The 25,503-nt window shown below is 43.6% G+C and overlaps 1 pseudogene; it reads right to left on the bottom strand.

Moving 5' to 3' along the window:
* Window positions 1-916: 916 nt before the first annotated feature.
* LOC119923235 lies at window positions 917-3,319 on the bottom strand (annotated as a pseudogene).
* Between the last annotated feature and the right edge of the window lie 22,184 nt (window positions 3,320-25,503).

Raw genomic sequence — 25,503 nt, 5'->3', positions numbered from 1 at the left:
CCGAAAATGATTTCTCATCCATCTCAATCCACATCTAACCGTACAGATGCACAAAGTGAAAGGTAGTTTTACCTGGAAAACATCGACCCCATTTCCCACCTACACAAGTGAGACCGGATAAGCCTAGAGCTCTCAGAAACTGTTCCTTTGAAGATGTTCCAGGAGGTCATTCCTGGGTCAAAACATTTGGAGAAAGGATTGGAGCATCATTCATTCATTCATTCAATCATATTTATTGAATGCTTACTGTGTGCACAACACTGTACTAAGCGCTTGGGAAGAATAAATTGGCAACATATGGAGATGGTTCCTACCCAACAGTGGGCTCACAGTCTAGAAGGGGGAGACAGACAACAAACAAAACAAGTAGACAGGTGTCAATACTATAAGAATAAATAGAATTATAGCTATATACACATCATTAATAAAATAGAGAAATAAATATGTACAAATAAAATAAATACGTAGAATATGCACAGTATATACAAGTGCTGTGGGGAGGGGAAGGGGGTAGGGAAGAGGGAGGAAGGGGGACGATAGGGAGGGGAGGAGGAGGAGAGAAAGAAGGAGCATAGAACTCACATGACGGGTAACACATCTTGCCCTGGCATATTTGTTCCAAATCCATTAAAACATTGACAAAAGTTAAGCCAAACCAGTTTCACTTGGAACCGTCAGTTTCATTTGGATTCAACATTCCAAATAAAAGTTTCAAAGCCACGGTCTTCTTACCAGTTCAGGAAACCATTATTTGTGTTTAATTTTGAATCTGTTAACTGACAATTTCTTTTTAATGGTAAAGTTACTGGTGGAAACAAACACGCAGAGCACCAAAAGGTCAACCTATTCCTCATTCTGTTCCCTACCTGAAGCTCCCTCTCCTTTAAAATACACCAAGATACACCTCTTCCCATCTTCAAACTCTTCCTAATAACTCCCCAGGAATCACTTTTTGGCTCCATAACTTTCCCATGGCATTTTTCACCTCTGCAGTCCTCAGAGTGTCGATCAAAGGATTAAGCAGGGACGTAATGATCGTATAAAACACTGACACCAATTTATCCACAGAAAAGGTGGTCTAGGGCCGGGTGTATATGAATATACAGGGACCGAAGAATAAGGTGACCACAAGAATGTGGGAGCCGCAGGTGGATAGGACTTTACGTCTCTCTTCAGCCCCCTTAGGCAGGATGACCACATAGGATGCCATAAGCACTACAAAACTCGAGGCCCCACTGTTGGAAATGAAGAGCAGGTTCGCCAAGTGAGTGTCGGCACAGGCGAGTTTCATCAAAGTTTCTGTCCTAATCCACCTCGACCTCTTAGCTGCCTTTGACACTGTGGACCACCCCCTTCTCCTCAACACACTATCTGACCTTGGCTTCACAGACTCCGTCCTCTCCTGGTTCTCCTCTTATCTCTCCGGTCGTTCTTTCTCAGTCTCTTTTGCAGGCTCCTCCTCCCCATCCCATCCTCTTACTGTGGGGGTTCCCCAAGGTTCAGTGCTTGGTTCCCTTCTGTTCTCGATCTACACGCACTCCCTTGGTGACCTCATTCGCTCCCACGGCTTCAGCTATCATCTCTACGCTGATGACACCCAGATCTACATCTCTGCCCCTGCTCTCTACCCCTCTCTCCAAGCTCGCATCACCTCCTGCCTTCAGGACATCTCCATCTGGATGTCTGCCCGCCACCTAAAGCTCAACATGTCGAAGACTGAACTCCTTGTCTTCTCTCCCAAACCCTGCCCTCTCCCTGACTTTCCCATCTCTGTTGATGGCACTACCATCCTTCCCGTCTCACAAGCCCGCAACCTTGGTGTCATCCTCGACTCCGCTCTCTCATTCACCCCTCAAATCCAAGCCGTCACCAAAACCTGCCGGTCTCAGCTCCGCAACATTGCCAAGATCCGCCCTTTCCTCTCCATCCATACCGCTACCCTGCTCATTCAAGCTCTCATCCTATCCCGTCTGGACTACTGCATCAGCCTTCTCTCTGATCTCCCATCCTCGTGTCTCTCTCCACTTCAATCCATACTTCATGCTGCTGCCCGGATTATCTTTGTCCAGAAACGCTCTGGGCATATTACTCCCTTCCTCAAAAATCTCCAGTGGCTACCAATCAATCTGCGCATCAGGCAGAAACTCCTCACCCTGGGCTTCAAGGCTCTCCATCACCTCGCCCCCTCCTACCTCACCTCCCTTCTCTCCTTCTATAGCCCACCCCGCACCCTCCACTCCTCCACCACTAATCTCCTCACCGTACCTCGTTCTCGCCTGTCCCGCCATCGACCCCCAGCCCACGTCATCCCCCGGGCCTAGAATACCCTCCCTCTACCCATCCGCCAAACTAGCTCTCTTCCTCCCTTCAAGGCCCTACTAAGAGCTCACCTCCTTCAGGAGGCCTTCCCAGACTGAGCCCCTTCCTTCCTCTCCCCCTCATCCCCCTCTCCATCCCCACATTTTACCTCCTTCCCTTCCCCACAGCACCTGTATATATGTATATATGTTTGTACATATTTATTACTCTATTTATTTATTTATTTTACTTGTACATATCTATTCTATTTATTTTATTTTGTTAGTACGTTTGGTTTTGTTCTCTGTCTCCCCCTTTTAGACTGTGAGCCCACTGTTGGGTAGGGACTGTCTCTATATGTTGCCAATTTGTACTTCCCAAGCGCTTAGTACAGTGCTCTGCACATAGTAAGAGCTCAATAAATACGATTGATGATGATGATGATCAAAGGTTGCACATCACATAAATAATGATCAATTACATTGGGACCGCAGAATGTTAGTCTCAGGGTGAGGAAAAGCTGGGTGGAAGAATGCCAGAAAGACCTTACCCAAGCTAAGCCCACCAGAAAGCCACACAGATGCTGCTTCATGATGGTGGGGTAGGGGAGGAGCTTGCAGGTGGCCACGTAGCAGTCATAGGCCATCAGAATGAGGACCAGGATTTCTATGCAGCCAAAGAGATGGAGTGCAAAGAGTTGTGTCATGCAGCCCCCAAAAGTGATGGTCTTCCTATCTGAGAGAGAGTCTACAATCAATCTGGGGGCCGTGGTAGAGGAGAAACAGGCATCTGAAAATGACAAATAGGTCAGGAAATAGTATATAGGTGATTCAAGCGTTGGGCTAGTCTTGATGGTCAACACAATGAGGAAGTTTCCAAACAGGGTAGCCAAGTAAAATATCAAGAAGACAGCAAAGATGACGTTCTACTTCTCTGGAGTTTGGGTCAGTCCCAACAGAACAAATTCTGTAACACTGTTTGGGATAGCCATGAGTTCAGTGTCCACGGAGCACCTCTGGGTGAAAACTGCTGTTCCTACAAAAATAAACAAATTCTCATGAGCGCTATCTTGAGGCTGAGGCAGGATCATATTCCCTGGAACAGGGACTGGTTCTCCACTATCCCGGGAAGATGGTGAACTTGGAAGAGATCAACATGGTCATGACTTTGTAAAGTGAAAGTTTCCCCTTGAAAATATTTTTATTTTCATTCCAATCTGACATTCTCATTGAAGAGTGTTTGGAGATCCCCTAAACTTAGGATGAGACAGAAATCTAGTTTTAGAAATGACTAGATCTGCAGGCCAGGGGGGCAATCTGTTGTACACCTGTATATCTGTTTCTTGGAAAATTGGTTCATTTTCTTCTCTCAGTTCACACTGTTTTTGAGATTTTATTCCTGCCACCCCCATTTTAATTCATGACTACCGAGCGTGGCCTAGTGGATAGAGCATGGGCCTGGGTATCAGAAAGACCTGGGTTCTAATCCCAGTACTGCCACTTGTCTTCTGTGTGACCTTGGTCAAGTCATTTAACTTGTCTGTGCCTCAGTTACCTCATTTATAAACTGGGGATTAAACTGTGAGCCCCATGTGGGACATGGACTGTGTCCAACCTAATTACCTTGTATCTACCCCAGCACTTAGTACAGTGCCTGACATTTAGTAAGCATTTAAATATCATTTAAAAAAACGGTAGGAAGGTTCTAACCCTAGCTTCACCACATATCTGCTGGGTGAACTTGGGCAAGTCATTTAACTTCTCTTTGCCTCAGTTCCCTTATCTGTAAAATGAGGATTTAAAATCTGTTCTCTGTCCTACTTAGACTGTGAGCCTCATGTGGGAACTGATTAGCTTATATCTACCTAAGCACTTATTACAGTGCTTAGTACACGGATATAACCACAATTGTTATTATTATTATTATCATTATTATTAAGGCAGAAGAATGTATAAAGTGAATGACCTGCAGAGATTTTTCATATTTTAATTCTATAACTCTACAAATTAGTCTTCAGTTAGTATAACTACTGTACACATTTTGATCAATTTGCTTTTGTATAATTATATCATTTTCTGAATTGGTATTTCCCCACCCATTCTGCTTGGGAACTTCTCTCCATTTCCCAGATTGCCATTCATCACCCAAATAACTGTTTACAGTACCTGTACTTAAAGAGCTCAAAAAAGAACCGAAGGAGGAGAGCTTATCAAAACTGAGCTCAGAAAGAGTTTCAAATGTGCTCTACAGATAAAATGAAAAGAAACAAAAGACAGACAGCCTGGAAAACTGACTTAAGGAAGTAAGATTAGATGAGCCATATGCCTAATCTAGAAAACTATTTCCATTATTAACACAAAAGGATGCTGAGAAAAATAGTGCTAAGATTGCCTTCCTTGGCATCCATCCTTAGGGTTACATTTCCCTCTAATAACCCATCATGGATCTATCAGCTATTGCTGTAATAATCGATCAATAGAGCTTTATTTATTAAGTAGTTACTCTGTACAGAGTCTGTACCAACCTCTTGGGAAAGTGCAATTGAGTTAGTAGACACAATCTCTGCCCTCAAAGAGTTTGCAATCTATTTGGGGAGACAGACACTAAAATAAATTACGAATAAGGGGAAGCAAACCTCTCAGGGTCACACCTTGAGGGTTTCCAGTACCCTTCCAGTCTCGACTATGGGAGGGAGAATCAAGCAGAGCCATATCCATTCCATTTCTAGTTTAGACGGTGGCTAGCGAGTAGAAGGCAATCTGCTACAAGTTAAACTCATCTGCGCTGGGCAGCAGCAGCATGGGAGAGAGTTGAGGGCAGATACCCAGATTTACTGCATGGAAGGAGGCAATGGTTAACCGTTTCCATATTTTTACCAAGAACACTCTATGGATACACTACCAGAACGACTGCAGGTGGAGGTGGGGCATTCTGGGAGAGACATGTCCATGATGTTGCTATGGGTTGGACACGACTTGACAGTATAAGACAAAAACAAAAACAACAGGAAGCAACACAGTTTGAAGACATGCATGTGATTAGTCAGATACATAAGGAGGAATATCCAAATGCTTGGGTAAATGTGGAAGTGTTGAAGTGGCTGTTGGTGGAGACATGGGTTGGGAAGATGAGAGATTTATCAGGGAAGGCCTCCTGGAGGAGAGATTTCAGATGTTTGAAGATGGGAAGAGCAGTGACCTGCCAAAAAGTGAAGGGGGAGTGAGTTCTTTCCAAGACGGAGATCATTAGCAAGAAGTCGGCAGTGAGAAGCATGTGCAATCTTGATCCTTCTTGAATTCAAATATCCTGACTTTCCCTCTAATAATAATGATGGCATTTGTTAAGCTCTTATTATGTGTCCAGCACTGCTCTAAGCGCTGGAGTTAATCAGATCGGACATAGTCCCTTTTCCACATGGAGCTCACAGTCTTAAGTATGAGGGAGAACAGGTTTGAATTCCCATGTTACAGATGAGGAAAACTGAGGCACAGAGAAGTTAAGTGAATTGCCCGAGGTCACACAGCAAGTAATTGGCAGAGCTGAGATTAGAACCCAGGTCCTCTGTCTCCCAGGACTGTCCTCTTTCCACTAGGTCACGTTGCTTCTCTGCTTCTCTAATGATGAGTAAACTATTGTCCATACCTTTTCCAGAACTTTCTGATTGCTTTTGTTACTTTCTGTCTTTACAACTTCCTTTAGTAACAAATTTCATCACCTTACAGCTGCTCTGTGCAGCTTCTGTTTTAAGAGCAACTGATCATGCCTAAAATATTCTTCCACTGTTTCAATTCCACTGTGCTCTCTACAGTTTAAAACCTCTGAATTATACAAAATGGGATCAGCAATTATAGTTAAGAGTTTCAAATCTTACCTTGGACTCTGTCCTCACCAGTTTCCATGCATTAGGAACTGATCCAAGAAACATCCAACAGTTGGACAAATAAAAATTCAGGATGGTTTCCCAACTCCTGGTGTGAAATATTAGAAGAAAATTAAATTTCTGCTCTGAGAAGCAGCATGGCCTAGAGGAAAGTACTCAGGCCTGGTAGCCAAAAAGGACCTGGGTTTTAATTTTGATTCCACCAATTACCTGCTCTGTGACTTTGGGCAAGTCACATAACTTCTGTGTACCTCAGGTTCAATTAGTCAACTGTATTCTTTCATTCATTCATTCAATCATATTTGTTGAGTACTCACTGTGTGCAGAGTACACTCGGAAAATATAAATGAGCAATAAAGTACAATATAGCAAGCACTGTAATATGCACTTGGGAGAGTACAATACAAGAGAATTAGCAGACACATTCCCTGTGCATAACAAGCTCATTCATTCATTCATTCTATCACATTTATTAAGCGCTTACGGTGTGCAGAACACTGTACTAAGTGCTTGTAAAGTACAAGTTGGCAACATATAGAGATGGTCCCTACCCAACAATGGGCTCACAGTCTAGATGGGGGAGACAGACAGCAAAACAAAACATATTAACAAAATAAAATAAATAGAATAGTAAATATGTACAAGTAAAATAAATAGAGTAATAAATCTGTACGAACATATATACAGGTGCTGTGGGGAGGGGAAGGAGGTAGGGTGGGGGGTTAGGGAGGGGGAAAGGAAGGAGGAGGCTCAGTCTGGGAAGGCCTTCTGGAAGAGGTGAGCTCTCAGTAGAGCTTTGAAGGGAGGAAGAGAGCTAGTTTGGCAGATGTGCAGAGGGAGGGCATTCCAGGCCAGGGGGAGGACGTGGGCCAGGGGTGGATGGCAGGACAGGTGAGAAAGAGGCACAGTGAGGAGGTTAGCTGTAGAGGAGCAGAGGGTGCCGGCTGGAATGTAGAAGGAAATAAGGGAGATGAGGTAGGAGGTGGCGAGGTGATGGAGAGCCTTGAAGCCGAGAGTGAGGAGTTTTTGCCTGATGCGTAGGTTGATTGGTAGCCACTGGAGATTTTTGAGGAGGGGAGTAACATGCCCAGAGCGTTTCTGCACAAAGATGATACGGGCAGCAACGTGAAGTATAGACTGAAGTGGGGAGAGACAGGAGGATGGGAGATCAGAGAGGAGGCTAATGCAGTAATCCAGTCGGGATAGGATGAGAGATTGAACGAGCAGGGTAGCGGTTTGGATGGAGAGGAAAGGGTAGATCTTGGCGATGTTGCAGAGGTGAGACTGGCAGGTTTTGGTGACGGATTGGATGTGAGGGGTGAATGAGAGAGCAGAGTCGAGGGTGACACCAAGGTTGCGGGCTTGTTAGATGGAAAGGATGGTAGTGCCGTCAACAGTGATGGCAAAGTCAGGGAGAGGGCAGGGTTTGGGAGGGAAGATAAGAAGTTCAGTTTTGGACATATTGAGTTTTAGATGGCGGGCAGACATCCAGTTGGAGATATCTTGAAGGCAGGAGGAGACATGAGCCTGAAGGGAGCGAGAGAGAGCAGGGGCAGAGATGTAGATTTGGGTGTCATCAGCATAGAGACGATAGTTAAAGCCATGGGAGCGAATGAATTTATTTTGTTCTATTTATTTTATTTTGTTCTATTTATTTTATTTTGTTAATATGTTTTGTTTTGTTCTATGTCTCCCCCTTCTAGACTGTGAGCCCACTGTTGGTTAGGGACCACCTCTATATGTTGCCAGCTTGTACTTCCCAAGTGTTTAGTACAGTGCCCTGCACACAGTAAGTGCTCAATAAATACGATTGAGTGAATGAATGAATGAGTTCACCAAGGGAGTGAGTGTAGATAGAGAACAGAAGGGGACCAAGAACTGACTCTTGAGGAATCCCTACAGTGAGGGGATGGGAGGGGGAGGAGGAGCCTGCAAAGGAGACTGAGAATGAACGGTCAGAGAGATAAGAGGAGAACCAGGAGGGGACGGAGTCTGTGAAGCCAAGGTTCGATAGCGTGTTGAAGAGAAGGGGGTTTAAAGAGAAAATAAGAGCCTGAAACTTCAAAGACAAAGCAAAGAGAAAGAGCAGTTTTCTCCACTCAAAGTCCTCACAGTAGCTAACTCCCCTGTTTTCCTTAACACCTGTGTCCCATCTTAGCTCTCTGTATTCCATCCACGTTTGCATTTCCTTAATATTTATAGCCATTCATCAAAACCTAGGAACTCAGAAGTCTCCTTTTGAGTTTCCAAAGGAATTAGACAGGAGACTGGACAAAACAGCACAGGATCTCATTTTACCTTGATTACATCACATTCTAGAGAAATATATTTAGGCTCTGTTCTTTCAGATGGAGACATTTTTTCAGCCAACCCAGCGTACAAAGCATTGCCTTGGGAATAAAAGGGGAGATGCAACTGCCAGCCTGGGCTGACCTGGGGTCAGCAGTAATCAGTCCTTCAGTGGTATTTATTGAGTGCTTGCTACGTGCAAGAGCACTATTCTAAGACCTTGAGAGAGTACAATATAATTAGCAGAAACATTCCCTGCCGATAATGAACTTACAGTCTAGAGGGAGAGACAAGGGCCCCAATATCTGGGGCCCCTGAAATTGTTTACCTTTCAGCAGTTTTTGTCATTGAATGTTACTTTCTTCAAAAATGTTCATCAAATTATTTTAAATGCTTTTAAATCAAATCACATTACTTTTAAAAAACCATAAACTTTGCCACATTAGATTTCAGATGTAAAATTACTTGATAGCTCTCTTTAAATTATTTCCCAAAGGTCCCTATGTCTTTTTTCTGCTTTAATCCAGGCCTCCAAAGCAAACACATGTACACATGACAGTTACAGGCAAATCAACTTATGAAGAAAACCCAGTTTTACATTGAAGAAGATGACTGTACTCCAGGGGCTTTTAATTTGAACCATGCCCACCTCAGCCCCCACAAGCCTAAGTATGCTGAGTATCTATGGATTTGACCAATACTCCCAAACGTCCTAAATTCAAAGCCAATCACAGCCCTTTTTGTCATCAGAAAATTCAAGATTCTACACACCCTGTCTGTTTAGGTACAGGTTAGCGGGGACTTGAGCACACTTTTATTACCTGAAACTTGCTCAGTCAATCATTGGCATTTATTGAGCACTTACTGGGTGTAGAGCACTGTATTAAGCCCTTGAACACTGTACTACGCATTCACACCACTGCTATGGCCTGAAACCCTTTCCTATGAAATGTACCAGACACAGCTCTCCACCAACCTTCCTTTATTTCATCTTCCCGAGGAATCCTACCCCCAGTAAGGCACCTATCTAAGTTCTTCCATCCCAAAGCTCCTTATTGAGAGCTTATTGTGTACAGAACACTGTACTAAGCACTTCGGAGAACACGAATCAACACAATGCATACATCAATATATAGATTGGTGATATACATTGATCTATACACATTGCTTATTTATTCAACTACATATTAAACACTCTTATCTTATACTCTTACCATTACCAATTGCATTCTGGTTCCTCTTTCTGCTCTCACTATTGGAAAATATCTGTGTGCTCCCGACTCCCCCATTACATGTATAAGCTTCTTGGGGCAGGGAACGTTTGATATGTTATACAGTTCTCTGCACACAGTAGGATCTCAATAAATACTATTAATCGATTTATTGAGCGTCCCAATTCCCCAAAGAGCCGCAGCTGCAGTTTAGCGAATAATGGTCACCTACAACAGGAACTCAAACTGATTAGCAAGAGGTTCACCAGAGCTGATGAAAAACATGCCTCTGATAAGCCACAACGTGGCCTCTGAAGTGAGTGTGTGGGGAGAGAGAGAGAAACTCTCGACACTCAAATAAAACTCCTTACCAACAACTTTAAAGCACTCATTCACCTGGCTTTCTCCTACCTCACCTCGCTATTCTTCTACTACATCTGCACACACACATACTTAGCCCCTTTAATGCCAACCTACTCACTGTATTTAGATCTCATCTATCCCATCGGGGACCTCTCACCCAAATCCTGCCTCTGGCATGGAACGCCCTCCCTCTTAATATCCGACAGACAAGTATTCTCCCCTCCTTCAAACCATTATTGTAGGTACACCTCTTCCAAGAGGCCTTTCCTGACTATGCCCTCCTTTTCTCTCTCCCACTTCCTTCTGGATCTCCTTGACTTGCTCTCTTTATCCATCCCTGCTTCCATCCCCACAACACATGTAGTAATCTGTAATTTTATTTATATTAATGCCTGTCTCCCCTTCTAGACTGTGAGCTCGTTGTGGACAGGTAATATGTCTGTTTAATTGTTGTATTTTACTCTCCTGTGCACTTAGTACAGTGTTCTGCACACAATAAGTGCTCAATAAATATGATTGACTGATTCAGAAGGGAGAGAGACACACAGATGAAATTCTCCCAAGGGCCTTGATAAAGGCCCAGATTCCTGGAGCTTAAGATGGAGATGGGCCTTTGATGGGTTGTGAAGAGAGACTCTCAGACCTTGGGTAAGAGGTACAAATTCATTCATTCATTCATTCAATTGTATTTATTGAGCACTTACTGTGTACCGAGCACTGTACTAAGCACTTGGAAGTACAGATCCCCTGACCATAAGTGCCAGTGCTAAATCAAGATCCAGACTCAACTTGGAACCCAGACTCAACCTTCCTCAGCCTCGGGAAAATAGCCCTCACCTCCCAGACTAGGGCTGTCACAGTGGTGGCCCTGGCCTACTTTCTTCCAACAGACTACTGACCCACTCCCCAAAATTAATCTGGTCTTTACTCACCCTGCCCCCACGGTCTTCTTCTCTACTCTTCCCTCTGAGATTTATTTTTTTAATTGCATTTCTTAAGCGCTTATTAAGTTCCAGGTACTATACTAAGAGCTGGGGTAGATACAAGATAATCAGGTTGGACATGGTCCATGTCCCATGTAGAGCTCACATTCTAAATCCTTGCAATTGAGGTACACAGAGGTTAGGTGACTTGCCCAAGTTCACACAGTAGACAAGTGGCAGAGACAGGATTAGAATGTGGATTCTCTGACTCCCAAGTCTATGCTCTTTCGACTAGGCCACCCTGCTTCTCAAACTTTTATCACCAACTTCAAACTCTTTCTTCCTTCACTAGAGATTGGGAACACATCTATCTCTCTGGTTGGGCTCTTCACTTGTGGCAAGCCTGAGATAAACTTACTCTACAGGTTCTCCATGGAGGAGTGGGGCAAGAACTGACAAGCATATCGTGCATACCACCATGAAGGGACACATCTCCCTCCCAGCAGGACTCCCTCCCATTGGCTTAGATGCTCCCTCTTCCCTGACAGTGCTAATCTTTCTAACAAAGAGATGGCTTTGCTTTTTCAGTCTTGAAATTATTAAAGAAGATGGAGAAATCCAGCCTTACCTTGGGAACCGTCTTGCCAAAATCAGCTTGTCTGGTCATTTTGCTTCAGTCCTGGTAGAGCTACACTCATTCATCGTTCCTTTATTCACAACCTGAAGGGGGCTCAGTAAAATTCTGCTCTCCCGTGCTTCTAGCATCCAAATCTTGTGGACCAACTCAAATCCTCCCAAGCCACCCGAACCTCCATGCCATGACACAGTTCTTTGATTGTCTTAGCTCTGCTGAGCCCCCCCAATTCCTAACGTGATCAAGCATTCCGCTGAATTTTCAATCCACTCACCCATGTCCCTGGTTCCCACAATAGCACGAGATTAGGATTCAAAAATGGGACCAACAACGTGACTTTGACTGTGGGACCCATGTGGTTCACAGACTGATTCCTACTGGATTATCTTGTATCTACTCCAGTGCTTAGTACAGTGTTTGACATTAACAAATACTACAATTTTCATTACTACTGCTGTTGTTGTTTTAGGAGAGTCCACACATTGAAAAAAAATATTCCAAGTAGTGGAGAAGGAGAAGTATACAGCCCAATCCTTGCCCTTTCCCCTACCTGGAAATGTCCCTAGGTCAATGCCAAGAGCTCCATGCTTTGAACAATGCTTGGCACATAATAAGCACTCAACTAGTACCATAATTATTATTTGAAGGCCCTAGAGGCAGAGTTCCTTGCACCCCAAGCCTTAATACCCTGCCTCCCTCGCCTCCCCCTGACCCCATCCCAACCCCTCATACACTGCCAGGGAAGCCCCAGGGATTGATTAAGAAATTCTAATTTTAATCAAGGTCACTTTCTTGGAACAGCACACTTTGATTTGATAGACAGAACAGTGAACAAGGAGATGATTCTGATCATAAAGTCTAACTAGGAGATAAAACTAAATATAGAATCACTATTATTCACCCTGGGTCTCACTCATCAATAATTTGTTACACAAAGGAATGGAGTTTTGAGAGATCAGGAATCTTATTAACTTCAAACCATTTTTCTTCATGGTGGAGAATTATGGTATGGTTTTATGCTGTCAGAATCACAAAGCTAGAAGGAACCTTAAGTGCTCTGCTTACTGCACACAGTAAGTGCTCAATAAATATGACTGTATGAATGAATGCCCTTTTGTTTAATCCCCACCCTTCCCTAAGCCATCCAAAACAGATGAAGGTCTAAGCAAACCCTAGAAAGGAAATATATTGTCCAGTCTTGGAAAGTCAGCCCCTTTCCCTCTCCTTTCCCCTCTTTTCCCAGCTAACTTGAATAATATACTGGTAGTAGCAAGTTGTTATTTTTTGGGGGGGTCTGGGCGGCTGGTTGGAGGAGGAGTTATGGTGTTTGATAAGTCCTTACTATGTGCCAGACACTGTATCTACCCTGTATCTTCCATAGGTTAGATACAAATTCATCAGCTTAGACACAGTCCATGTCCCACAGGGGGCTCACAGTCTTAATCCACATTTTGCAAATGAGTTTACTGAGACACATAGAAGGTAAGTGGCTTGCCCAAGGTCATCATTTAAGAATGAACATCCGGCCTTAGGGAGATTTTCAATTTTTTTTCATAGGCTATTTCAAATAACTGTAAAAAATACCCAAATACCAAAGATTGGGGAACAGACCTGGCTAACTGGGCAATGCACTGTATTAAGCACTTGGGAAAGTAAAAAAGAAGCATGAGACTAAATTACAACCCTCAAGTAAGCTTCCAATCAGAGGGAGCAGAGAGACACAAGTTTATTTACAGTTAGGAGGAGAAAGGGAATGGAAAGATAGATGAGGATAAGCAAGTGCCAAAATAGTACAATCCACAAAACCATATCCATAAATGCTGTGAATTGCTGCAAATAAAAAAATATACTGTAGTGGTTGTTGGGAGGATATGACCTGATACAAGACATACCCTTGGAGAACTCGTGATTTTCCTCATCGTCACTAATGGACTCAAAATATTTGGTAGAAAACAAACCAGCAACTTCTGAATTTGGAGGAAAAAACAAACAACCCAATGAATGGACTTTCTTCTCTATTGCCATTTTATTCCCTTTGCACTTCCCCGTAGTTACTGAATAAGATCCCATCTCTAAACAACTCAGGGTTTATATTGCAGTTTTCCCTGAGTCCTCTGCTGGACTCTTCACTGAGGGATAGGATAGGCCTAAGTTAATAATAGCTTCTGTTCCTCTAGTCCTTCAATAGCTTTTCTCAAGCAACTATTTTGTGCAAAGCACTGTACTAAGGGGCTGGGACAAACACACAGATAATAATAATAATAATAATAATAGTATTTGTTAAGCACTTACTACGTGCCAAGGACTGTTCTAAGCAGTGGGGTAGATACAAGGTAATTAGGTTGTCCCACAAGGGGCTCACAGTCTTAATCTGCATTTTACAGATGAGGTAACTGAGGCATAGAGAAGCTAAGTGACTTTCCCAAAGTCACACAGCTGACAAGTGGCAGAGTCAGGATTAGAACCAGTGACCTCTGACTCCCAAGCCTGTGCTCTTTCCCCTAAGTCACGCGGCTTCTCCTGAGAATGTCTTGAGATGAGAATTAGACAGAGTCCCTTTCCCTCTAGGGGCTCTCAATCTAAAAATGAGTAGGGGTGAGCAGTAGTCACAGACAATTTAAGTAAAGAAGAAACAATAAAACCACAAAACAACAGGGTATTTATTGAGCACCTACTAAGTTCAATGCACTGGGCTAAGCCCTTGACAGTGAACACGAGAAGCAATACCTAGCCTGGAGTTGAGAATGACATAGTGCTCTCTGAAGAGATGGTGGAATAGGAAGCTGTGGATTAAGATTGTTTCAGATCCATCAGGGGTAGCTCTTTGTGGGCAGGGAACGTATCTACTGGCCCTATTGTATTCACCCAAGAGCTTAGTACAGTGTTTTGCGCACAGTAAGTACTCAATAAATACAATTTATTGAATCATCGATTGCCTTCCCGTTTTTCAAGACACTACATGATAGTGTAGTCGACCAGCCCAACCCTGCATGACACTTCTCTGACACCATGTCTCCCATCTCAACTCTTCCCAGTTATAAACTGACAGGTCACAACTCACAAGAGTTTAAACATTTCTAAACTGGGGAAACTATGAAAATATGCTAGTCTTACTTTCTCCTTCTCAACTCCTGGGATTACTGTTAAACAGATAACAGCTAAGGAATTAAAGAAAGCAATAGAGGGTCAGAGAAGAAATAATTGGAGATCTCCCAATCCAAACCAGCATCATAACCATTACTCCACAGAAAAATGTTCATTTGCCCCTGGGAATCATTCTGTGGTTCCATAACTTCCTCATGACATTCTTCACTTCTGTGCTGCTCAGAGTGAAGATCAAAGGGTTTAACAAGGGAGTAACAGTTGTGTAGAATACTGACACTGATTTATCCACGGAGAAGGTGATCTGGGGCCGGATCTATATGAAAATGCAGGGGCCATAGAATAAGGTGAGCACAAGAATGTTGGAGCTGCAGGTGGACAGGGCTTTGTGTCTCCCTTCAGCCCCCATAGACCTCCGTGAGCACAAGATGACCACGTAGGAAGCCATGAGCATTACAAGGTCAAGGTACAGATGGCTCCACTATTAGAAACAAAAAGGGAAGTTTTAGAAAGTAAGTGTCAGCACCGGCAAGTTTCATCAAAGGTTGCCAATTAAAAAAAAAGTGATCGATCAAATCAGGGCTCAGAAGGGTAAGCTCAGAGTGAGTAAAACTAGGTAGAAGAATGCAGAAAAGACCAAAAGCGGGCTATTCCCACCAACATGCTACAGACACACCTGTTCATGATGGCTGTGTAATGCAGGGGTTTGCAGATGTCCACATAGTGATCGTGCGTCATCATAAAGAGGATCAGTGTTTCCAAGCAGCCGAAGAAATTGGGGGCAAAGGTCTGGGGCATAAAGTCATTGAAGGAGATGGTCTTCTTCTCAGAGAGGGTGATGCCGAGCAATTTTGGGGTCATGTTGGTGGAAAAACAGGCATCGGGGAGGACAAATAGGTCAGGAAGAAGTATGTAGGGGTTTCAAGAGTCTGACTGGTCTTGATGGTTACTACAATGAGTAGGTTCTCCAACATAGGTGCGACGTAGAGAATTATGAAGATGGAAAAAATGATTTTCTGCTCTGCTGGATCATCTTCCAGCCCCAATAAAATGAATTTTTACGAACGCTGCTGGCGAAAGTCTAAACACCATGCCAACCTCGTTCACTTCAAGTTTATCCTTTCCCTGCCTTAACTCACCCCTCTCCTCTGCCAGACAAAACTATTTCTCCTCCTTTATTGACACCCATGCCCATCATCCCTGTCAGCTCTTCCGTACATTCAATTCCCATCTCGGGTCACCGGTTCCTCCCCCTCCTCCTTCCCTCACCCCCAACGAACTGGCCTCCTACTTCATTAATAAAATTAAATCCATCAGGTCCTACCTCCCCAAAGTCACTACCCCCCTTCTTCAGCCCCCCGGCTCTCAGCACTCTCTGCTACTCTCCCATCCTTCCCAGCAGTATCCTCAGAGGAGCTCTCCTCCCTCCTCTCAAGTGTTACTCCGGCCACCTGTGTTTCTGACCCCATTCCCTCTAATCTCATGAAATCTCTCGCTCCGTCCCTTCTCCCCTCCTTAACTTCCATCTTCAACCGCTCACTCTCCACTGGTTCCTTCCCCTCTGCCTTCAAAGATGCCCATGTCTCTCCCATCCTAAAAAACCCTCTCTTTACCCCACCTCACCTTCTAGTTATCGCCCCCTCTCCCTCCTACCATTCTTTTCCAAACTCCTTGAACGAGTTGTCTACATGCGCTGCCTCCAATTCCTCAACACCAACTCTCTCCTCGACCCCTTCCAGTCTGGCTTCCATCCCTTACATTCCATAGAAACTGCCCTCTCAAACGTCACCAATGACCTCCTGCTTGCAAAATCCAACGGCTCATACTCTATCCTAATCCTCCTCGACCTCTCAGCTGCCTTCGACACTGTGGACCACCCCCTTCACCTCAACACATTATCCAACCTTGGCTTCACTGACTCCGTCCTCTCCTGGTTCTCCTCTTATCTCTCCGGTCATTAATTCTCAGTCCCTTTTGCAGGCTCCTCCTCCCCCTCCCATCCCCTTACTATGGGGGTTCACCAAGGTTCAGTTCTTGGTCCCCTTCTGTTCTCGATCTACACTCACTCCCTTGGAGAACTCATTCGCTCCCACGGCTTCAACTATCATCTCTACGCTGATGACACCCAAATCTACATCTCTGCCCCTGCTCTCTCCCCCTCCCTCCAGGCTCGCATCTCCTCCTGCCTTCAGGACATATCCATCGGGATGTCTGCCCACCACCTAAAACTCAACATGTCCAAGACTGAACTCCTTGTCTTCCCTCCCAAGCCCTGCCCTCTCCCTGACTTTCCCATCACTGTTGACGACACTACCATCCTTCCCGTCTCACAAGCCCGCAACCTTGGTGTCATCCTCGACTCCGCTCTCTCATTCACCCCTCACATCCAAGCCGTCACCAAAATCTGCCGGTCTCAGCTCTGCAACATTGCCAAGATCCGCCCTTTCCTCTCCATCCAAACTGCTACCCTGCTCGTTAAAGTTCTCATCCTATCCCGTCTGGACTACTGCATCAGCCTCCTCTCTGATCTCCCATCCTTGTGTCTCTCCCCACTTCAATCCATACTTCATGCTGCTGCCCACATTGTCTTTGTCCACGAACGTTCTGGGCATGTCTACTCCCCTCCTCAAAAATCTCCAGTGGCTACCAATCAATCTGCACATCAGGCAGAAACTCCTCACCCTGGGCTTCAAGGCTCTCCATCACCTCGCCCACTCCTACCTCACCTCCCTTCTCTCCTTCTACAGCCCAGCCCGCACTCTCTGCTCCTCTGCCGCTAATCTCCTCACCGTGCCTCGTTCTCGCCTGTCTCGCCGTCGACCCCCGGCCCAAGTCATCCCCCTGGCATGGAATGCCCTCCCTCTGTCTATCCGCCAAGCTAGCTCTCTTCCTCCCTTCAAGGCTCTACTGAGAGCTCACCTCCTCCAGGAGGCCTTCCCAGACTGAGTCCCCTCCTTCCTCTCCCCCTCGTCCCCCTCTCCATCCCCCCTGGCTTACCACCTTCCCTTCCCCACAGCACCTGTATATATGTATATATGTTTGTACATATGTATTACTCTATTTATTTATTTATTTATTTATTTTACTCGTACACATCCATTCTATTTATTTTATTTTGTTAATATGTTTGGTTTTATTCTCTGTCTCCCCGTTCTTGACTGTGACCTCACTGTTGGGTAGGGACTGTCTCTAAATGTTGCCAACTTGTACTTCCCAAGTGCTTAGTACAGTGCTCTGCACACAGGTAAGCACTCAATAAATACGATTGATTGATTGATTGATTGAATTTTGTCACACTGTTTTTAATGGCCATTATTTCTGTGCTCAGGGAATGCACCCAAATGAGAAATTCTTCACCCACAGAAACAGAACACAGGAATGAAGATGAGTACAGATTGTGGTAGCATAAGAGAAGAGGTGTGGCCCCATGGAAAGAGCTCGGTAAAGGGAGTCAGAGAACCTGGGTTCTAATCCCATCTCTGCCACTTGTCTAATGTGTGACCTTGGGCAAGTCACTTAAATTTTTGTGCCTCAGTTACCTCATCTGTAAAATGGCGATTAAGACTGTGAGTACCACGTGGTACAATCTAATTACCTTGTATCTACCCCACTGCTTAGAACAGTACTTGGCACATAGTAAGCACTTAACACCATAATGCCATAATTATTATTATTATTCTCTGTGCTTCAGTTACCTCATCTGTAAAATGGTGGTGAAGGCTGTGAGCCTTACGTTGGACGCAGTGAACCCTATGTTGTACACTGGCTGTGTCCAACCTGGTTAGCTTGTATCTACCCCAGGACTTAGTGCAATGTCTTGCACATAGTAAACACTTGACAAATACTATTAAAATATGTACACAACAATAATAATAATAATAATTATTGCTATAGGTTGACTGTATCATGTTAATCAGCCAATCAATTTAATAAGAAATCTAAGTTCAGTGCATATCAATTGCTACCAGGCAATGCAGCAGGAAGTTTGAATGTGTACTGTGACTCTGCAAAAGAAAAGCAGTAGAACTTTGATGTTAATGGCTCCCTTAATAAACAACAGATGAGCAGTGACCAGGTAGACTTCAGAACCGAATGTATGCAAAGGGATGGATTAATGCTAGCAGCATTCTCTTCTCTCCTATATGACAGTGGTCTCATAACAAAAATTGATGGGTACAGGGTGAAACACATTGGGAAATACATGCAAGAATTGTGACCAAAGTGACCTCCTCATGGTTTCAGTGCTGTACTGTATCACCACAGACCACCATGGAATTTTCCATGGCAGCCATCACAGGAGCTTCTGCAGGTTTCTCTACCTAGTTGGCCAGGGATTTTCAAGATTCCTGCTGAACCTGTCCACCAAATGAGATGCCCCCTTTTCATGGTGTTTGTTAAGTGTTTACTATGTGACAAACACTATTCTAAGTGCTGGGGTAGGGACAAGTTAATGAGATAATTCTCTGGTGACAAACCTTCAATATTGTTGGAATTGACCCAGCAAGCATTCCACTGCTCTATCTGTTTCACCCTCCCACCACGGTGAGATATGAAGCTATGATAGAAACATGCAAAATTAGGGTAAAGAAATGGTCTGAAGTTCAAAATTTAAAATTCCTCACTCAATCATTATGGATGTTGATTTCTTTAAGTAAATTCAGAGCTTCACAAATCAGGAAAATCTGCAAAGATATCAGAACCAAATATTCCAGGCCCTTTCCAAGGGTCAACCCGGCACAAATAGTCACAAAGTTAAATGCCTTTTCAACCCTTCACGACATTCAAATCATGACTCTAATCAAGGCAGGGAGGAATCATTTTCCATTCTATGAGAGGAAGGCAACAGCATGACCTAGTGGAAAAATCATGAGCCTAGGAGTCAGAGGACCTGCGTTCGTATCCTGGCTCCACCACGTACCTACTGTGTGATCTAGGGCAAGTCACTTAACTACTCTGTGCCTCAGTTCCCTCATCTGCAAAATGGGGACTCGATACCTGTTCTCCCTCCTACTTAGACTGTGAACCTTACATGGGATCTGATTCTCTTGTATCTACCCCAGTGCTTAGTACAGTGCTTAACATAGTAAGCACTTAACAAATACCACTATTATTATTATTAGGGCAGAGATAAATTCTCACCATTTTACTTCTTAAGTTTGCCTTTTACCCAATTGCTGCTCAATTTTAGAGTTGAGGGAATGACTAGTCTCTGTTGTAATAACATTTCTTAAAAAGCATTCCTCACTTCCTTATCTGTCTTCTAACATGAAGCCCTCCTATATATCTATAAAATGGAAACAAATTAGTCACCCTGAATAAAAAGAATCTAGAAGAGCCTAACACTCTGAAGAAACTTTATTATTTTTTTAAGCACTTACTTTGTGCCAGGGGAATCAATTTGGGCACAATCTACATCCCTGATGGGGTTCACGGTTTTAATCCCCATTTTATGGATGAGGTAACTGAAGCACAGAGAAGTTAAATTAATTTCCCGAAGTCACACAGCAGACAAGTGACAGAGCAGGAATTAGAACCCAGGTCCTTCTGACTCTCATGCCCATGCCCTATCCACTAGGCAACATTGCTTCTCCTACCTCAATTTAGTAACTATGTTCCTGTGTTCACAGTGCTCAATATTGTTGGTTTTGGTTAACAATGTCTTCACAGTACATCTACGCTCTGATCATAGTCTAAGGATTTGGAAAGCTTAAGAGCAAGTATGTCTTAGTGTTTCATCATCATAAGTGCCTTTAATAAATGAGGTCTCCTTCTTTCTTCAGAGGAGATAGTCTGGGGAACCAAGTAGGAAGACTGAAAATAAGGGAGGGCTTGTGAGGAGAAGAGCCCACCTTTGGGAAGTTGCCGACTCTGGTCCATTCACTGAGACTGGAGGATGCTGGATCAGGAAAACCTTTTAAATCAGCTATTTCAGTACTAGCCTTTAAGGACTAAACAACTAACTAACACTGATTGAGCAGTAAGCTGTGTATGACAGCAGCATGCAATTCATAGGAAGGGTGTGCTGGCTTAAGAAAAAGGAAGGTAGCTTTTGAGTGGGAAGGATTAAAGTGCTTTCTTTTCTAGACTTAAGCTCATTCTGGCCAGGGGACATGTCTACCAACTCAGATGCACTCTCCCACATATGGGATAGTATAATATTCTACACACAGTAAGAGATCAATATATACCACTGATTGTTTGATTGATTAATTTTCTAATAGAATGGGGGTGGGCAAGTTGATCTCCAAAGCTCCTTTTTGGATTTACACTCTCTACCTACTTATCCAGAATACGATAACCCTGTGTTTTTATCCTGAATTTTAGTCCACATTTTACCACAAAATTCTGGTATAGAAACCACTTCTATTTTCTTCTGGAGAAGAACAGTCAGAGTGAATCAATGAGAAGCAGCCCAGCCTAGTGGAAAGAGAGTGGGCCTGGGAGTCACAGGTCCTCGGTTCTAACCCCTGGCTCTGCCACTTGTCTGTGGAATGACCTTGGGCAAGTCAGTTTGCTTTGGTATGCCTTAGTTCCTTTATCTGAAAACTGTAGAGTAAGACTGTAAACTCCACGTGGGACATGAACTGTGTTCAATCTGATTATTTTACACACTTACTTAGGACAGTGTCTGGCACAAAATAAACTTTTAACAAATACCATAAAATTTTTTTCAACAAGAGGCAACATTTCTACACTCTGAAAGGTGTTGGGTGCTTGACAGCTTCAGGATACAGAACTAAAGGGACACAATGAAAAGATAAAATAATAATAATAATGGCATTTGTTAAGCCCTTACTATGTGCCGAGCACTGTTCTAAGCCCTGGGATAGATACTAGGTTATCTGGTTGTCCCACTTGGAGCTCACGGTCTTAATCCCTATTTTATAGATGAGGAAACTGAGGTACAGAGAAGTTAAGTGACTTGCCCAAAGTCAAAAAGATGATAAGGGGTGAGCCTGAATTAGAACACATGACCTCTTGACTCACAAGGCCATGCTCTTACCACACGATCATAATAATAATAATAATAATGGCATTTGTTAAGCACCATCATTACAATGCAAAGCACTGTTCTAAGCTCTGGGGGCGGGGGGGGGATGCAAGGTGATCAGGTTGTCCCAAGCGGGGCTCACAGTCTTGATCCCCATTTTAGAGATGAGGGAACCGAGGCTCAGAGAAGTTAAGTGACTTGCCCAAGATCACACAGCAGACATGTGGGGGAGCCGTGATTAGAACCCATGACCTCTGACTCCCAAGCACGTACTCTTTCCACCGAGCCACACTGCTTCTCTTCATCTGGTCCTATGTGGGGCTTACCGTCTTAAATAAGAGGGAGAGCACGTATTGAATGCCCATTTTGAAAAAGGGAACTGAAGTGCAGAAAAGTTGAATGACTTACCCAAGGTCATACAGCAGGTATGTGGAGAAGCCAGAATTAGAATCTATGTCCTCAGACTCTCAAGCCCGTGCTCTTTCGACTAGTCCATTCTGCTTCTCTAACAAAATGATGGTGAGCCTTAAAAATTAACATTATTCTCCTCCAGTCCAGTCCCCTCTCATATTCTCTGGCCAACTGAAGGATTTTGAATTAACTAGAGTAGCCAAGTTCTTGAAAGTCATCTCCTTAAGCACAGTGTCTCTAACTTTGTCTAAAATAGAGTTTCAGGGGCTGGGAAAATGCAACATGAAAGAATGAGGGGAACAAAAGGAAAATATTTCTGAAAATTGAGTTTACGGATATATTCTAATTCACTCTGATGACCAGAAAAAAATGCAATTGTGGCAAGGTGAAAACCTTCAGATCTGGAGTCTTAGCAGTTACTGATCAAATCCAATAGACTATTTGTATATTTTGCTCACCTCAAATTTTTCCAAGTTGCCTAATTCTTTTCGACTTCCACAGGCTAGAACATTTGAATGATACAGCTGGGAAATGAGGGACTTGACTTCAATGAAGAAAATGATGTTGTCAGGGCTCTTTATTCTCCTTCACTTAAATGAGGTAAATACTCTTATTATTATTTCTCCTTTCTGTAATTTTTCTTAATGTCTCTCTCCCTGCCTAGACTATAGGCTCCTTGTGGGCAGGGATAATGTTTACCAATGTTTTCATGGTATAAGTGCTTATAAGTGCCAGGCACTGTACTAATCACTGAGGTAGATACAATCTAATCAGGTTGAATACAGTCCAGGTCCCACATGGGGCTCACAGTCTTAATCCCTAGTTGACAGATGAAGAAACTGAGGCCCAGAGAACTGAAGTGACTTGCCCAAAGTCACAGAGCAGGCAAGTGACAGAGACAGTATTATAACCCAGGTCCTTCTGGCTCCCAGGCCCATCCATTCTCTTTCCAGTAGGTCATGCTTCTTTTCTGCTTTTCAGTACAACTCTATTGTATTGAACTTTCCCAAGCACTTAAGCTCATTGTGGACAGGGAATAATAATAATAATAATAATAATAATAATAACAATAATAATAATAATAATAATAATAATAATAATAATGACACTTATTAAGTGCTTCCTATTTGCAAAGCACTGTTCTAAGCGCTGAGCACTGTTCTATCAATCAATCAATCAATCAATCGTATTTATTGAGCGCTTGCTATGTGCAGAGCACTGTACTAAGCGCTTGGGAAGTACAAATTGGCATCACATAGAGACAGTCCCTGCCCAACAGTGGGCTCACAGTCTAAAAGGGGGAGACAGAGAACAGAACCAAACATACCAACAAAATAAAATAAGTAGGCTAGAAATGTACAAGTAAAATAAATAAATAAATAAATAAATAGAGTAATAAATATGTACAACCATATATACATATATACAGGTGCTGTGGGGAAGGGAAGGAGGTAAGATGGGGGGATGGAGAGGGGGACGAGGGGGAGAGGAAAGAAGGGGCTCAGTCTGGGAAGGCCTCCTGGAGGAGGTGAGCTCTCAGCAGGGCCTTGAAGGGAGGAAGAGAGCTAGCTTGGCGGATGGGCAGAGGGAGGGCATTCCAGGCCCGGGGGATGACGTGGGCCGGGGGTCGATGGCAGGACAGGCGAGAGCGAGGTACAGTGAGGAGATTAGTGGTGGAGGAGCGGAGGGTGCGGGCTGGGCAGTAGAAGGAGAGAAGGGAGGTGAGGTAGGAGGGGGCGAGGTGATGGAGAGCCTTGAAGCCCAGGGTGAGGAGTTTCTGCCTGATGCGCAGATTGATCGGTAGCCATTGGAGGTTTTTGAGGAGGGGAGTAATATGTCCAGAGCGTTTCTGGACAAAGATAATCCGGGCAGCAGCATGAAGTATGGATTGAAGTGGAGAGAGACACGAGGATGGGAGATCAGAGAGAAGGCTAGTGCAGTAGTCCAGACGGGATAGGATGAGAGCTTGAATTAGCAGGGTAGCGGTTTGGATGGAGAGGAAAGGGCGGATCTTGGCAATGTTCTAAGTGATGAATGTGCATTGTTGTACTGTACTCTCCCAAACACATAGTACAGTGCTCTGCACACAGTAATCACTTGGAAATGAATTGTCAGGATTGATTAACTGACTTAGAGTAGCACTCTGTGCACAATGTGTCCAATAAATACCATTGGTTGATTGATGATTGATAGAATCAAACAGCTAAAGTTTGCTAATAGAGATATGCAGTGATTGGTGGCTCAGAAGTGAGGAGGAATCTACAGTGTGTGGTTGTTCCAAACCTAAAGTGCAGCTTGGGTTCATGTTCTCACCCAGGAATCTGAGTGCTCAGAGTTTCAAGACCTGAGTTGAGGGCCTCTGAGAGTAGGGGAAAATCTGATGCAGCAAGGCTGCAACTTTGAGGAAAGAAACTTATGTGAGAAATCAATCAATCAATCATATTTACAGAGTGATTACTATGTACAGAACACTGTACTAAGCACTTGGGATGGTTCGTTATAACAGAGTTAATAAACATGTTCCCTGCCCACAACAAGCTTACAGTCCAGAGGGAAAAAAGGTCAAGCCCATTCTGAGGTAATTGCTCTCCCTCCTAATTTAGACTTTGAGCCCCATGTGGGACAGGTACTGTATCCAACTCGATTAAATTTATCTACCCAGTTCTTAGAACTGTGCTTGACACATAGTAAGTGCTCAACAAATACAAAAATAAAAATACTATTATGAGATTTTCTCTACTGAGACACCTTCAATTGGGTTCGTTAGTAATTTCCCCCCTAACCAAACACAGTCCTGACTGGGGAAGAGAAGCAAGCAGTTATAAGATGAAATACCACAAAGATGATCCAAATCCCTGCCCACAGGCAGCTTTTATTAATGTTGTTGACTGACCAAAAATGAACATAGAATGGGACATGTGTATTCAGCTTATATCTTTATTATGCCTTGGCTCTGGTCAGTGGTTGAACTGGATTCTAGGTGTTTACGCAGTGGATGTTGGATCAAGCTGTTTTAGTAGCAACGGTATTTCTTGGGTGGTTACTGTGTGCAGAACACTATTCTAAATAAATAAAATCCAGACACAGCAAATAGAAAGATGTCTGAAAAACTCACATAGGAAGGAGAAAGAAAAATGAGGGTCAAGTAAATCAAAATATTTTGAAAATATATTTCAAATTTTCAAAAAAATTCAAATATTTTTGAAAACATTCAAAATGTTTCTCGATGAGAATTTGCATCAGAATAGTAGTCATTCTACTCCAGCTGTACACCTGTTTTTTACCTGGGTGCTGGTTTCATCAAAATAGTCTGAATACAATTCATTGGGAACATGAGATTGAATAGCTGCCAAACACTGAGGCCTCCTTCAGTTAATTTCTGTTTTCTCCAGGTTATTATA

This window comes from Tachyglossus aculeatus, unplaced genomic scaffold (genome assembly GCF_015852505.1).
Source record: "Tachyglossus aculeatus isolate mTacAcu1 unplaced genomic scaffold, mTacAcu1.pri scaffold_160_arrow_ctg1, whole genome shotgun sequence".
NCBI lineage: Eukaryota > Metazoa > Chordata > Mammalia > Monotremata > Tachyglossidae > Tachyglossus > Tachyglossus aculeatus.
Note: the sequence above shows the minus strand (reverse complement) of the source record. Positions and strands in the feature narration are given on the sequence as shown.